The 16,646-nt window shown below is 52.9% G+C and overlaps 1 protein-coding gene across 1 annotated transcript in view; it reads right to left on the bottom strand.

Moving 5' to 3' along the window:
• Positions 1–16,646, bottom strand: part of PTPRU (protein tyrosine phosphatase receptor type U) — a 90,275-nt gene that overhangs the window by 71,801 nt on the left and 1,828 nt on the right.

Below are 16,646 nucleotides of genomic sequence, written 5' to 3'. Positions count from 1 at the left end.
AATAATAATAATAATAATAATTGCCACCAATCCACTCAAGCCAGGCACAATGCTAAATGGTGTAAGTACAGAGCCTCGTTCAGGCCACGCATTCTGAGTCAGGCACCCCTATTTTTCCTACTTGACAGATGTCGATGGGATTCAGACATTGCCCAAAGTCAGTCAAGTTAGGTCTCTGCCTGCGGGAATGTGACATGCAAAAGCATAGTCATGTGTGGACGAGGCACATGTATGACTAGATGAAGCAACTTCCCATGATTTGCAACCAGTACTAACAGTTTAAATGAGAAAGGGGGAGGAAGTGGGGACTGAAATAGATGTGAGTCCTTTGGTTGGTAATGAGGTCTATGTATCTCAGTGAGTTCATCAAAGCCCTAAGCTGGTTGCCTAATAAACTTGAGATCACTATTGGTTGAGAAAGGAACTGAAAGCTTCTCCCTGGCACTCACTCCAAAACCTTAGTGTTTGGAGCCCCATCAGGAGCCTGAGGCACCAGAAACCCAGGAAAATGCCCAAGCAAGTGGCGAGGAAGCAAGTGCAAACCATGCCAGACCCTGTCCTGGGTGCCTGCCAGCCACTGGTACTCCTCCCGATTTGACAGATGACGTGACTGAGGTTCTGAGGAATGAAGGGATTTGTCCACCGCACCACGTGGCGGATCAATGAGTGGGCTTTGGCATCACAGACTTGGGATCAAATCTTGACTGCAATTTGCCAACCCTGTGACCAGGGGCAGGTGGCTTCTCTTTCTGAGCCTGTGTTTCCCTATCTGCACATAGGCTGGTTGAGGATTTGATGTAGTGGCCCACTTAGCACAACGCCTAGCATACGTAAGCACTTAGGAAATAGCAGCTCTTATATGTACCATGCAAGTCTACATAAGGAACAGAGGTGGGATTTGAACCCATGTGGGTCAGATGACGAACTCCAGGCTTCCCCCAAAAAGAGGTTTTGATACCAGAAGGAGCAGACCTGAGCTGCTTCCCAATCTCAAGAAGAAGAGGGAGAGTATAGATAGTTGTGATATTTACATATATTTGGTTGGTGCAAAAGTAATTGCAGTTTTTGCCTTTTTTTTTTTTTAAAGTAAAGGAAAAAACAGCAATTACTTTTGCACAACCTAACATATATTTATTTATATATATAAAAGCCTTTGTACAGTCTTATAATGTTGGGACACTTTAGGCCTCAGAAACAGGCTTCAGGAAACAAAATTTCTCTCTGACCTACTCCTGTCCTCCTTTCACCTGTCCAAGGCAGGGCTCTAATCTAATCATGGGTCATTCCAGAGAGGGTCCTGCCTGATACCCTAGAGGAAGGAATGCCACGGAAAGGCCAAGACAAGTTTAAGCAGACAGGCCTTGCTGGGTTTAGATCAGGTGCTTAATGTGCAATCACATTTGTCAATCACGCTTACATAAGGAAACCTCTGTAAATACCCAAAAGGACAGGGTTAGGAGAGCTTCCAGACAGCGGAACACACGGAGCTTCTTGGAAGGTGGTGGGTCCAGAGAGGGCAAGGAAGCTCCATGTGCCTTTCCCCATACCTCACCCTATGCATCTCTTCATCTGTATCCTTTGCAATATCCTTTATAATTAACCAGTTAATATGTTTCTGAGTTCTGTGAGCTGCTCCAGCAAATTAAACCCAAAGAGGGGGTCGTGGGAACCCCAACTTGCAGCTGGTCGGCCAGAAGTTCTGGAGGCCCAGACTTGCAACTGGTGTCTGGAGGAGGAGGCAGTCATGGGGACTGAGCCCTCAACCCATGGGATCTGACCCATGTGCTGGAACTGAATTGGAGGACACCCAGCTGGTCTCTGCTACAGAATTAATTGTTTGCTTGGTGGTGGGGAGAAGCCCCCACACATTTGGTCACAGAGGTCTCCTGTGTTGATGGCTGCTGCTGTGGTGGTGTGAGGGCAGAGGAAAAACAGCGTTTGAGGGAGGTTTCCCCTAACAACAGTACTTGGGGAGTGAGTGCCACATGACATTTGAGGAAGCTTTTCCCAAATAACAGCACTTGGGGGGTGAGTGCCATGTCACAGGCACAGTGCTATAGGCATCTTCACACGCAGCAAGTGACTTCACTTAGGAGGCTCTACTGTTTCATCTGCAGCTGCAACTCCTCTAGGTTGTGATGCAGATGATGTAAAGTAGCACATGAAAAACACACCCAGGCCAGGCGCAGTGGCTCACGCCTGTAATCCCAACACTTTGGGAGGCCGAGGTGAGCGGATCGCCTGAGGTCAGGAGTTCGAGACCAGCCTGGCCAACATGGTGAAACCCCGCCTCTACTAAAAATTAAAAAATTAGCTGGGTGTGGTGGCGCTTGCCTGTAGTCCCAGCTACTTGGAAGGCAGAGGTAGGAGAATCACTTGAACCTGGGAGGCAGAGGTTGCAGTGAGCTGAGATGGTGCCACTGCACTCCAGTCAGGGTGACAGAGCATGACTGTCTCAAAAAAAAAGAAAGAAAAAAGAAAAACACACCCAGAAGAGCCAGGCACAAAGGGCACCTCACTGCTGGGGGCTCCCTGTCTTCTCCTGAAATGGTGAGACGTAGATATGAGGATGGCACCAAGCAGATGGGATGAAGTAACAGAATACTCTTTCCAGAGCTGGGGCAGGACCTTGGCTGAGCTCTTTGGCTCTTTGTTTGAAAAGCCGTGGTCAGCATCATGCCCTGTTGACTGTGGGAGGTGGTTTTAACCCCATCTGTGCCTGGAGGGCCTCAGCTTCCCCTCTAGAAAAAGACCCACAGTGCAGCAGAGAGAGAGAACGTGGCAAGTATAGAGAGAGAGCATAGTGGTCAGGGAGGACTTCCTGGAGGAGGAGGCCAGCTAACTTCAGCTTGAGCTGGGCCTGCCCTAAGGCTCTTAGCCAAGGCCTCCTTGAGATGGAGGGGTTGCCACAAAAGGAAGCCCAGGATCTAAAGCCCTGGCTGGGGTTCAGGCCTTTCCTGTTCCTTCACAAGTAACAAGGCCGCCGCCCCTATGTCTCACCCACCGCCCTGGGGAGACCCTGGGAGTGCCAGCCCCTTGGCTTCCTCTTATTCATCCTGAGCCAGGTCACACAAACTGCCAGGACTCCCAGACTGACTAACCTGGTCAGAATGACACCCAGACCACCTGACCTCAGTCAGAGGAGCCCCCAGATAGACTGACACCAGTCCTATGATCCCCAGACAGACTGACCCAAGTTGGTGACCCCCAAATAGACTGACTTCAGCCAGCCTGGCTCCCAGCTGACTGTCCCTGTTGAAAGTGGCCTCAGCCTCATACAGATAACCCCCAGACTATCTCACTTCAGCCAGAATCACCACCAGACTGACTGACTGACCCCAGACCTGCCCACCCCAGCCACAATGACCCCTGACCTCTGCCAAATGACCCCTACAACTGACCCCGGCCAGGGTGACCTCCAAGGAGTCACTCTAGATGGGCTGACTGATTGACCCCATCCAGAGTGATTCCTTTTTTTTTTTTTTGAGATAGAGTCCCGTTCTGTCACCCAGGCTAGAGTGCAATAGCGTGATCTCAGCTCACTGCAACCTCCAGCTCCCAGGTTCAAGCTATTCTCATGCCTCAGCCTCCAAAGTAGCTGGAATTTTAGGCACGCGCCACCGTACCCAGCTAATTTTTGTATTTTTAGTAGAGACGGGGTGTCGCCATGCTGGCCAGGCTGCTCTCAAACTCGTGGCCTCAAGCGATGTCCCCACCTTGGCCTCCCAAAGTGCTGGGATTACAGGCATGAGCCACTGCGCCCGGCCTCAGGGTAATTCCTTAACTGGACTGACTCTCTCTCCCTGACTCATGTCCATCTCTAGACCTGTGTCTCTGGGCCAGGCCCAGTTCTAGCTCCAGCCCATAGTGGGTAACATCTCTGGAGCCAGGCTCCCCAAGAAGCACCCCAACCTTACCCCTTCCCCTCGTCCCCTGAGATGGGAACAGTCAGCTAGGAGCCAAGAGCCCCAAAGCCAAGTCCCAGTTCTGCTAGAGACCCAACTCCTACTGGAGGCCACTAAATCTGAGTTTGAGTTCAGAGCAAGAATGGTAGCAAGGAATCCTTCCGGACTCCACTGACACAAACATGGGCACAGACATGCACATATACACATCAATACCTCTACGAGGGGGCTGTGAATTACCACCATGACCACCTGTCCCGGTGAATCCTCTTAGCAACTCAGAAGGTAGGTAGTATTATTTTTATCTTATTGTTAGTTTATTAGGCACTATTATTATTCTTAATTTACAGATTAAAACAGACTCAGAGAAATACAGCTGCTTACTCAAGACCACACAGCTACGATGTGCAGAAGCTCAGACTTAAACCCTCTATTTTTATTCCAGGAGACTGGGCACAAACAAAACAAAACAAGGCCTGCTCTTCTGCTGGCCGGAAGTATTAATTCAGCTTCATTCACGGGGGATTTCTTCCCTGCCAGTACAAAGCAGGTCCCAGGCTGGCACTATTAGAGGTACAAGGATGATGAAGACTCCGCCCTGCCCTCAGGGACCTCCTAGTCCCACTGAGGGTGAGGAAGAGGGAATGAGGGAATAAGAGAAGGTTCAAGGCCACAAGAGGGGGTCCAGGGAGGGAGCGAGGTCGAGGGGGAAGGCCTCCTGGAAGAGGCAGCATCTAAGCAGAGCCAGGAAGGATAGGTAGAGATGGGTGGAAGGCATTTATGGCAAAGGGCCCGGGGGAGCAAAGCAAGGCATTGAATAAACACAGTTTGTCCAGGGCACAGAGAGGAGCCCAAGTTGGCTAAAGCCATGAGAGCTATGACTGGAGGGAGGGGAGGCTGAGGCCAATTCATGGAGGACCCTAAACACCAGGGTGAGGAGCTGGGCCTCATTTTGCATTGAGGAGCCACAGAAGGTGTCTGAGTAGGAAAGTGCCTGGATTCAGATGAGATAAACGATATATCCTATAAGCCATGAGTAGGGCAGGTGGTGTCTCCAGAGAGCACAGCAGGATCCAGAGGGAGCTTGGGAACAAGCCACCAAGGGGTCTAGAGTCAGATGTCAGAAACTGGTGAGGACAGGGGCCTCGAGTCCCCTTCCAGGATGCAAACAGCACACCCTCCAATCACACTCAGAGAGGTGCAGAGCACACAACACACATATGCCCAGAGCCCCGCACTCAGTGTTCACACACACTCCCTTTCTGCAGCCTGGGCCAAGCCTGGGGATGCGGTCTCAGCTAGACTGGGAACAGGGAGAAAGCCTGTCCCTGGGCACCCCATATCTAAGGAGGCCTCCCTGAGAGGGTGAATTGAATCAACCCAAGACCCCCAAGGGCTCCCCCAGCCTCAGCTCAAACTGGCCCAGCTACATTCCTCAGCTAATCTCCCCAATCTGGCAGGCGGTTGCCTGAGCAACCGTCAGCCACAATTTGGGAAGGCAGGGGGATGGTTTAGCCACATCCGGCTGGGCTCAGGATGGGGTGATGTAAGGGCCAGAGCTGCCTCTGGAAGAGTGTGGGAGGGGTCTCTCTGGTGGGAGGGGCTCTACATCTCCACACGCATGTTTCCACATGCAGGTGTGCATGTGCAGGTGTGCGTGTGTGTATGTGTGTGTACACATGCACTAGTGGCTGTGAGATGACAGGACAGCCTGGTACTGAGTTTCAAGTATTCAAATGGCAGGCGGGAGACCTGGATCTTACTCCTGCTGAGCCTCTAAGTCCCTCTGTGACCTTGGGCAGGTGACTTGCCCTCTCTGAATCCTTACCTCCTCACCTGTAAAATGAGAATGGGGACCGCTAAGGTCGGATGACAGATTGCAGTTGCGTGAGTGTGCACGTGAGCAAGAGTCATCTGGGGGCAGAGGTGCATGAGGGTGAGCATGGGTGTCAGAAAGGGGAGGTGTCCCGGGCAGGCGCTTTGAAGCCGCGGTTGTACAGACGTGCATTTACAAGCAAAGGTACAAGGGCACATTTAGTGGTAAGCTTGCACCTAAGGGGGATGTGGGTATGTGCAGTAAGGTAGATGGGATTTGTGCATACCTGTGGATGTGTGAGTGTGAACACCACAAGCACTGCACACCAGACTTTCCTCCCACCAGACAGGAAACAGCACTCCATGCCCAATGCAGTTGCAGCTGCAACCAGTATTTTCTGAAGATCCCTGGCAAACATGAGACTTTTGTGCCCTTTGGTTTGTCCACAGAACATCCAATTCCCAAGAGTGGTCCCGGGAGAAGCAAAACTTCTCCCAACAGATTGCAAAATTAGGGGCTGGGATTTCACCTGAGCCCAGGTACACACCCAGTTGTGGGTGGGGGAACTCAAATACAACCCCAACAACAACAGTGGACTATTTCATCATCCAAGGTTGTACCCTTATTCTCAGCAGCCCAACCCAAGCCTGGCACCAACACTGGCCTCACCCCTGACTTTCTTGCCTAACCCAGCCCCATCCTGCGTTCTCCACCCCAACTACATCTTCATCTCAGGCCTGTCTAATCCCTACCTCCTCCCTGCCTGAGGTCAAGGACCATCTCTCATGCGTTTGAACCCCATCCCAAGTCCTGTGTACAGCCAACAGTGCCTGGACTTATTGACCCCGTGATCCCAGCTAGTCTGACCTTCACCAACCACACTCAGCTCTAGAACCATGACTCCAGCCCAGAGGCCTGGCCCAGCCCACCTTGCTACTCTCCTTGCCCCAGTCAACTCATCTAGACCTAGGCTGAGGCTCCCAGAGCTGCGGGAAGAGCCCTGACGAACTGACGGGTCATTAACTGTAGTCAGGGCTGGGAGCAGTATGCCCATTTTCTCATCACCCAGGAGTCACCATAGCTGCAACCAGAAAGATCGCTCAGGGCTGGGCCACAGGGAAAGTTAAGCTAGCACCACCCACAGAGCCAACACACAGCCTGACAATGCCAACATCTTGCCATCTCCACTGAGAATGGAAGGAAACCAAGTACAGCAGGGGATCTTATGCCAGGCCCACTCCCCATCTCCCTGATCAATATGTGCTGCAAATCCCAGAGTTAGCAGTAGAGCTGCCACACTGGCAGTATGAGGGGAAGGCACAGGCCAGGGATGGATGCCAGACAGACAGAGGAAAAGGGCCGAATGGAGGACTATGTTGTGCAGTGGTACAGCGGGCAAAGAGTTCACAGACCTGTCCTGCAGACACCCTGCGTCATATGAAGACAGACTGCAGAGTAGAAGGGCATGGGGCTGTGCACAAACCCGAGCAGTGTGATGATCTGTACTTGATAAAGGTCCATGGAGAGAGGCCTCTGCAGTGCCACAGTGCAGGGTGTTGAGGGTGCAGTGCAGCAACTTCGTGGTGTAGAGACAGAATACAGTTATACAATGCAGGGAGCAGAGCATACAGTGTGCACAGGCCTCATTACAGACATCTGGTACGGCATGGCAGAACTGGCCAGGGCCATGATGCAGCACGGAGGTGCCACATCCATCATGGGTATGACCCAGAGCTGCACAAGGCACACTGTGCCACTGCAGTGCATTTAGTGGTACACTGGGCTGGCACTCAGTGCTACACGATAGGTGTATGGAGGAATGCCAGCATGGTAAGTTTAAGCCTTACTAGTTCAAGCTTCATGCATTCTCAAGGGAAAGGTGTGTGCCCCGCATAGACATGCAGCACAGGCACACAGAACAACAGAGAGATACAGGGATGGGAAAGAGGCAGTGAGTGCAGAAGAAACTGCTGGGTGCAGCAACTCAGCCTAGAATATAAGCCCAATAAATACAGTCCCAAGGAACAGAGTAGGTGCAGACTCGAGGCAGGGGTAGGAAGTGGCACAAAATGGAGTACAATTAAGATAGTGTGTGAAGCTGGGCACAATAGCTCACGCCTGTAATCCCAGCACTTTGAAGAGGCCAAGGCAGGTGGATCACTTGAGATCAGAAGTTTGAGACCAGCCTGGCTGACATGGTGAAACTTCGTCTCTAGTAAAAATACAAAAATTATCTGGGTGTGGTGGCGCATGCCTGTAATCCCAGCTACTCGGGAGGTGGAGGCAGGAGAATCACTTGAACCCAGGGGGTGGAGGTGGCAGTGAGCCCAGATTGCTCCATTGCACTCCGGCCTGAGCAACAGAGTGAGACTCCATCTTAAAAAAAAAAAAAAAAAGGTTGCTGTGTGGAACCAATGGATTCAACGCAAGGGCTCTGGGTCCTACAATCTGGTAGAGTGCACACAACCCAACAGTGAACAGGTTCATTGCAGGGTAGAGGCCCTGGGCAGTAATCCTGTGCAGTGCACAAATGCAATGTCAGATACTGTGCAGTGGTGCTGCCTGTGCAAACCCAAGCCAGTCCTGAAGCCCAAGAAAGCGGTCCCACGCTGTACTACAAGTATAGACTCCCTGAGTCATGTGCAACGTGGGGCAGTGAGGACACTCAATGCAAAGATGTTGTTCACCTAGGGCTGACAACAAAAACCTGGAAAAGGACACCAGCCTACAGATACCTTGGTGGTAGGACAGTGAAAGGCCGGGACACCACAGGGGCAGTGTTTCAGCAGCAGTGGTGCAGTGCAAGGGTTGGGCCATGAAGCACATATCCAGTGCAGCAAAGCAATGCACATGCACAGAAGTGCTATGTGGGGCAAAGTGCACTGTTGGTACAATGCAACCGTGGAATGCAGAGGGGCCGTGCCCAGAAACTCAGGAAAAGTTCACAGTCCTGATGCAATAATGACGTCCATGCAATAGAGCAGTGCAATACAGAGATGCCGTGTGATGCCAAGATGCAATGTTGTTGTAGCATGCCATCTGTTGGCACAGTACAGTGCTGCAATGAGAGGAGCGATGCCCAAACCCCAAAAGAGTCCACATGCCCAAGCACCAGTGAGGTACTGAGGTGCAGAATATAAACGCTTTATGATACAAACATGCAGTGTGGCCACAGAAAACCACGTGTTGATCTCAGACAGTGGTGCAGTATGAGGGGCTCCACCCAGAAAGTCAGAAGAATCCACCTTCCCAACGCAACACTGACATCCAGCAGAGTGACACAGTATGCAAGAGAGCAGGAAAGACACACACACGGCAGGACCACGGCAGCACGGAGGCACAGTCCAATGGGACAATGCAGAGGCAGAGCATGCAGAAACTCAGGAGAACCCACACCCTCGATGCAATGCAGCAATCCCAGCGAAGTAGAGGGCTGAGACACAGGGCAGTGCGAGGTGGCTGGACCCAGGAACCCCAGATAGCACATATACAGAGCAGTCCAGAGCCTGGCACACCGCAAAAGTGTTGGTGGGAGGGTCGCGATGCGGAGAGGGGAGCTCAGATCTACCTACAGCTCTGGAAACCCTCTACCTACAGCTCTGCCCGGCCATGCTGGCTCACCCCACAAGTTGGGGGCCAAAATCTCATCTGGTTTGTCCTCCTCCCTCCAACATCTTCCACCCCAGTAACTCTCCAAGGGTAAAGGATGAAGCCACTGCCAACCACAGGGTAGGCCGTCTAGAATCGAGCACATTGTCCAGGTATTATAACTAAGCAGAGCCCCAGCATGCTAGCAGGAAAACAATGAATTCAAATTCTGCTGGTAAAGGTTTCGGACAATTAAAGTACAGCCCCTGGCCCCCAGCCCAGGGTACGACAGAGGAGAAATAGAAAGAAAGACCTATGGGATTAGGCCCTGGGACAGGGTGGGCAGGAAGTAGGACCAACAAGAGGTTAGGATGTCAGAGAAGAGCCAGAATCAATCAACCTGGCTAGTCACTCCCCAACCACCACCCCCATCCCCACCTCTATTACTTCCTCACAGGCCTGGACTGCACCAGAAACCAAGAACAAACTTTTCTGGGCACACAGGATGCCTGCACGCATGCACATACATACATCATAACAGTGAACACTTACACAGTGCTTACTATGTGCACGACCTGTTCTAACCTACATAATCATAACCATAAAACATATCCTCATGACAAATGCATGCAGTGTGTTCTATTACTATCCCCATTCCACAAATGAGAACACTAAGCGCCCAGAAAGGTCAGTAACTTGCCAAAGTATCACACAGATAGAAGTGGTGGGCCCAGGATTAGAACCCAGATGGTCTGGGCCCTGGACCTATGCTCTTAACCACCACACGCTAGACAAACACATATTGACACGCCGCATGCACAGCCGCACATGCACAGCTGCAAGTCCACATGTACACTCATGTAAACACACATACATACACATTCTGAGCAATGCATTTCCCACTCTCAGCTGAGACTCACTTGTCCTATCCACTAGGTTTCTGATACCTCCCAGTTGTCACCTCTTATCCCAGCTGTCCCACATCTCCCTGTTCTATCATCCACCTGTCCCCCAACCCTCAGTTGTTCCCCCAATACTGCCTGTCCCTTCACTGTCAGCTGTCCCACCCCCCAGGTATATCTTTCCCACCTTATCTTCTATCCCCCAGTGGTCCCCCAGGCCCCAGCTGTCACCCAGCCCCAGCTTTATCTTGCCCTGTCAAATATCCTCAGCACCGCCCCTTCCTAACAGCCCCATCTCAATCTTTCTCCTCGGCTTCTGCCCTCAAACTCCCAAACCTCAGCAGCCCTCCAAGCCCCCTTTCTCCTTGTCCCTTCTGAGTCATCACAAGGTCCTATGGTTTGCATCCTGGGAATCTGCCCAAGACCTTCTGCATCATCTGGAAGCAGCATCTTCTGAGCTGTCCCCCTCAGGGGTCCTCCCACAGTCATTCTGCAGGCAATGGCAGCCCCCAACCCAGAGCCAGAGGAGGAGGCTGTGCTGCAGAACCTCAGCTCCTGCCTTCACCCCTCCAAGTCTTCCCTGTGCACCCAGAGGCATCGAGATGCAGTCACTTAGTGTGCATCTGCCATGTATAAGCCCTAGGGACCACAGATGACAAAGACACAGCTCAGCCCCCAGGGGATCCCAGCCTCATGGAAAAAGGAGACGGAAAACCGCAGCACATTGTCAGACATCCAGTATGGGAAAAATGAGACCAGCTGCACCAGGAGAGGGCTGGGAAGGCTTCACTGCATCAGTGGCAATGGAGCTGAAATGTGAAGGCTGAACACGAGGTGAGAAGTGGGGAAGGGCACAGTGTGTGCAAAGGTAGAGAGGTGTGAACCGGCATGGAAGGCTCCTGGATCAGCAATTTGCCTGGTGATTTGGAGCAGACAGCGGATAGGCAGGAGTGGGGTCAAGGAAGAAAAGCACCATGTGAAGCTGCTTCAGAAAGAAACGGCTGGTCACGCAGGGCCTCATCTGCTATGCTAGCGTTTGGGTTTTGTCCCGAGTTCTGGGGAGCCTTCAGCTTGAGACAAAGGAGTGACAGCATCCTATGTCTTCCTTAGAAGCTTATTCTGGCCACAGGGTGGTGGAAGCATTAGAAACTGAAAGCCTGGGCCAGGCGTGGTGACTCACGCCTGTAATCCCAGCACTTTGGGAGGCTGAGGCAGACAGGTCACAAGGTCAGGAGATCGAGACCATCCTGGCTTACACAGTGAAACCCTGTCTCTACTAAAAATACAAAAAATTAGCCTGGCGTGGTGGCATGTGCCTGTAGTCCCAGCTACTTGGGAGGCTGAGGCTGGAGACTTGCTTGAACCCAGGAGGCGGAGGTTGCAGTGAGCCAAGATGATGCCACTGCACTCCAGCCTGGGTGACAGAGTGAGACTCCATCTCAAAAAAAAAAAAGAAACTGAGAGTGTGATGGCAGGCAGAGTAGAGGCCAAGAAGGCTACCAGGCTACTGCAATAGTCCAGGCAAGACCTAATAAGGCTACAGAGAAGGGGCCTGGATTGAACAAAACCTTCATCAGCAGCCACTGAATCATGGTCCATCCAGACCAATTCCCTTCCCAGAGATGCCCAGGCCTCACTAAAGGTGCTGCAGGCTGCCTCACGCTGCCTCACTCCTCTAGACCAGCGCTGTCTGCAGAACTTTCTGAGAGGATGGAAATGTCCTCTGCCTGCATTAACCAGTACAAGGAGAGCCACTAGCAACATGTGACTCCTGAGGACTTGAAATCTGACTAGTATAACTGAGGGATTGAATTTTTGTTTTAATCAATTTAAATGTAATAGCCATACATGACTCAGGAGCCACTGTATTGGAGGATACAGGTAGAGGACAATTTCCATCACCACAGAAAGTTCTATTGGATAATGCAGCTGTAGGCTGACCGTTGAAAAACAGAACTATTGGGGCCCCTTCTGAGGCTTGTGGCTTTGGAGTCTGAAGAGCGATCAGAAGGCAAGTCCCAGGGAAGGGGCCACCAGAGGTTGAGTTGGGTACAGCCACCAGGATATTCCCACCCAACACGTCCACACCCCTCATGGACACATCCTGGATACACAGACACCACCACAGGTCACAAGGGCACCTCCACAACTAAACATACAAATAGACACAAGAGGCCAGGCGCAGTGGCTCACACCTGTAATTCTAGCACTTTGGGAGGCCGAAGCAGGTGGATCACCTGAGGTCACGATTTCGAGATCAGCCTGGACAACATGGTGAAACCCCATCTCTAGTAAAAATACAAAATTTAGCCGGGCATGGTGACAGGTGCCTGTAATCCCAGCTACTCGGGAGGCTGAGGCAGGAGAATCGCTTGAACCCAGGAGGCAAAGGTTGCAGTGAGCCAAGATCGTGCCATTGCACTCCAGCCTGGGTGACAAAGCGAGACTCCATCTCAAAAAGAAAAGAAGAAAAGGCTGTGTGCGGTGGTTCACGCCTGTAATCCCAGCACTTTGGAAGGCCAAGGCGGGCAGGTCACAAGGTCAGAAATTCAAGACCAGCCTGACCAACATGGTGAAACCCAGTCTCTACTAAAAATACAAAAATTAGCCAGGTGTGGTGGTGTGCACCTGTAATCCTAGCTACTCAAGAGGCTGAGGCAGGAGAATCACTTGAACCCATGAGACAGAGGTTGCAATGAGCCAAGATCACGCCACTGCACTCCAGCCTGGGCGACAGAGTGAGACTCCATCTCAAAAAGAAAAAAGAAGAAAAAAAAATAGATACATGGCACCCCACACCCAGACTCACTAATACCTTGATTCTTCAGTGACTGGGCACCTGTTGCTTCATACACAGACCCCCCCACCCTCAGATACCCGGACACTTGGGGATCCCTATAACTGGACACTCAGGCACTTGGTCAGCCCCATACCTGGACACAACACAGAGACACTCCCCACTTAAATACCCACTAACCTGAGGACTCCCAGACACATGGATACACCCACCTCCAGACCCAGGGATGCTGGGATAGCCTCTGTCTGCACACCCTGATCCTCCCACACGCGGGTACTAGGATGTCCACACCTAGATACCAAGACACCACCCACCCAAATGGCTCTGCACCCAACTCCAGGAATGTGATACTTGAATAGCCAAACACCCTTAGCACCAGGTTCGACAGGGGTCAAAGCAGTTGGTTACCTCCCTCCTCCAAACTCAGATCCTGCCACACCACAATAACCAGACGGCTAGATACCCTAACAGGTCACATGTGTCCATGCACCTAGTTACAATCCCTACACACCACCTACTCTGACTGCCCAGATGCTGAGTCACATCTGCACACACCTCAGCCAGCCTCCCCAACCCCATCTGCCAGGGCCACCACAGGACCCAGTTCTCCCTTCCCTCCAGTGCACAAGTGGTCAGAACAGAACAGAGGCTGTGACACCACCTGCCCACCCTAAGATCTAGGACTGAGGACTGAGGACTGAGGACTGAGGACTGAGGGAGGGTCTTCCAGGAAGCTTCCCTCCCACTCCTAACACAGGGCTCTGCGGGCTCCCTCCCTCCTCCCCAGCCACTCACACAGACCGTTGAGACTCAATGCCTCACCAACTGCCAGGTCCCCTCACAAAAGGCTGAGACTGGGGGCTGGAAGGGCCCTGCCAGCTGCCAGGGGTGGGGCTGGAGCCTAGGGGAGGGGCTGGCAGGCAGGAGGCCCATTCCCTTCAGTCTCTTCCCAGGGACTTAACCTCCCCAACTCAAAGCTCCCAGCTGACACTCTCAACATGGCCTTTTCACAACATAACACCATCCCCCACCCTCCAGGAATTTTCCAGATTCCTGGAGGGAAACCTCGTTCTTCAATCTCTACCTTCAGTGGAATCAGTGCGCCCCCATCTGGCATCTCCACCCCTGAACTTGACTCCCTGCAACTTTATTCTTTCAGGCCATACATATTTATTCAGACCCGGTGGGCCAGGCCTTGTACCTGGCACTGAGGATTCAGAAGTAAACTAAAAACCCAGTCTCCGTCCTCAGCTCTCGGTCTGGTAAGGGAGACAGCACTAATAAACTGTAATTACAATAATTACAATGCTACGTAAAAATCCTATTGACCCCCACCCCCCACTTCCTAGGCTAGGACAGGGCATCACCAAGGAAGGCTTCAGGGAGTGGATGATGATTAGAGCTGAGAGCCGATCAGGTTGCAGGAGTTCACCAGCGAAGAGCTGGAGTTAGAAAGTTCTGCAGAGAAAGCACAGCTTGCCCAAAGGTCCAGAGAGGAGACGGCAGGCTGTGGGCATTTGAGTCTTTGGGAAGAAGGTCAGGCTGGCCAGATCATAGGATGCAAGGGGAAGTGACACAAAACAAGATGCAGCTGGACAGGCGGGCAGGGCCAAGGGATAAGGACTTCACCCTGAAGGCAATGGGGAGCCTTCAAAGGGTTTTAAACCCTTTGAGTTAAAACGTGTTTTACGAAGATCCCTGGCACCATGAGGGAAGGAGGGAAGGAGGAGGCTGGAGCCTTCCTGCAGGTGAAAGATAGCTGAGGATGGACAGAAGGAGACACATTAAAGAGTCTCTGAGAGGGCAGACAGGACGTTCCAGTATGCAGGAGGGCGACTAGGAGGAGAAAAGGGGGCAGCGGGAGGAAAGAGGAGCATAAGGCACCCCCTGCAACTCTGGCTAACCCAGGCCTGCATGGGAAGGCCACCCCACACGCCCAGCTTAGCTGATGAAAATCGTGGAAGGATGGTGGCCTGTCTCCATCAAGCATGATGCTTGTCCTAGGGTTTTTTCTGACACCAGAGCTGGGCAGCAGGCTGTCCAGGAGCTCAGCGTCCCCACCTTGGCCACTGTCACTGCTTCCTGCTAAGTCCCCTCCCCCAGCCCCAGGTACAATGGAGGAATGCCCAGACAAGCCTTTATTGCCTAACCTGAAACCACTGGGCAGCCGCTCCCTCATTCCTGCCGTCCACAACTCCTGCGACCAAAAGGACAAAATAGCAAGAACACAGCAGAATAAATAACTACCAGGTATGCAAGGTTGAGAAGGCAGGACACACCGCCCCTACCCGGAAGCTCCTCGGGCATTCAGGGATCTGGGCTGACTCTGTCCAGACTGAAGACAAGGGGATATCACATCTACTCTACTTCGGCTTCTGAGTTCATCTCTAAGAGTAACAAAGGGGGCCAGGAACTTTAGAAATGAAGTGATTTGCCAGAGGTCACATGGACAGCAAGTAGCAGAGGCAGAATTTGAACCCCGGATGCCCCAGCTTTAAATCACAGCCTCTGGGGCTTTATAACAACTCTCAAATCCATTTTTTGTTCCCTGGCACTCACAGACATAGCCTTACTTTACAAGGTACTTGCTATCTACCAAAAGTGCCATACACCATTATCATGATGGCTATGAGGCAGAGAAGGAAACTGAGGCATCAAGAATGGGAGTAACCTGCTCTAGGCCTCACTCCCAAACTTCAGTTCCTGACAGTCCTCCTGTTGGCAGGGCTTGGGGCTTGTGAGTGTTCTTGAAACCAAAGCGAGGGTGGTAGGAGTGGGGGTGGGGCGCATACAGTACCCCGCGGGTTTGATCTCACGGTGGGAGGGGGAGGCAAAGTTGCTGCAGAGCATGGGAGAGAAGTTGGGATGGATGGGGAGGGAGGTGGCCTTGGGCTTCCTTTCCGGCACGGGGGAGGTCAAAGCTAAAGCTTTGCCCTATGGCCCCGGAGAGCTGCAGGGCGAGGCCCAAGCGCTGGCCACTACGCGTCAGCCACTGGAGTTCCGGCCCAAGACACCGGAGGCGGCAGTAGGGCCGCGAACGCGATCCCTGGGAGGTCAGTTGTCTGCGGCTGGCAACCGCGAGGAGGCGGCTCCGGTCCGGCACGTGTCTCGGCTCGGATCCCGCCCCGGGCGTCTCCCGGCTACCCGCAGCCCGCGGAGCACCCCAGCGGGTGGCGAGGGTGGGGGAGGTCACCGGGAGCAGGGCCCCGAAACTCCGCGGGAAGGGGCCGTGGTCTAGGATCCCAGGCCTCAGGGTGGGATGTGGGACACGCGCACGCACACACACCCGACACACCGTCCACACTCCGACGAGCACACGGACACACAAACACAGGCTCCGTATACATACATTCAGCTGCGCTAACACACGCGCGCACGCACACCAAAAGACACCAGACTCCGAAAGACACCCGGAGAACGCGACCACACAGCAGACAAGCGCGGACCCACACGCTCACACTCACTCACGCACACACCTGGTGGTCCCGGCCGGCCGGGAGGCCGCCCAAAGTTGCGGGCTCCACCAAGGGAGTGTCCCGGGAGGCCCGGGCGTCCCCCTCGAGTCCTGCGCGCCAAGGGAGGGGGCGCCGTCCCCGGCAGCGAGCCAGGCCCTGCCCGCGCCCCGACGTCGCAGCCCA

Source organism: Rhinopithecus bieti, unplaced genomic scaffold, assembly GCF_001698545.2.
Source record: "Rhinopithecus bieti isolate Rb0 unplaced genomic scaffold, ASM169854v2 scaffold_7649, whole genome shotgun sequence".
In the NCBI taxonomy this organism is placed as follows: Eukaryota; Metazoa; Chordata; class Mammalia; order Primates; family Cercopithecidae; genus Rhinopithecus; species Rhinopithecus bieti.
The sequence above is the reverse complement of the archived record's forward strand: the minus strand, read 5'-3'. Positions and strand labels throughout refer to the sequence as shown.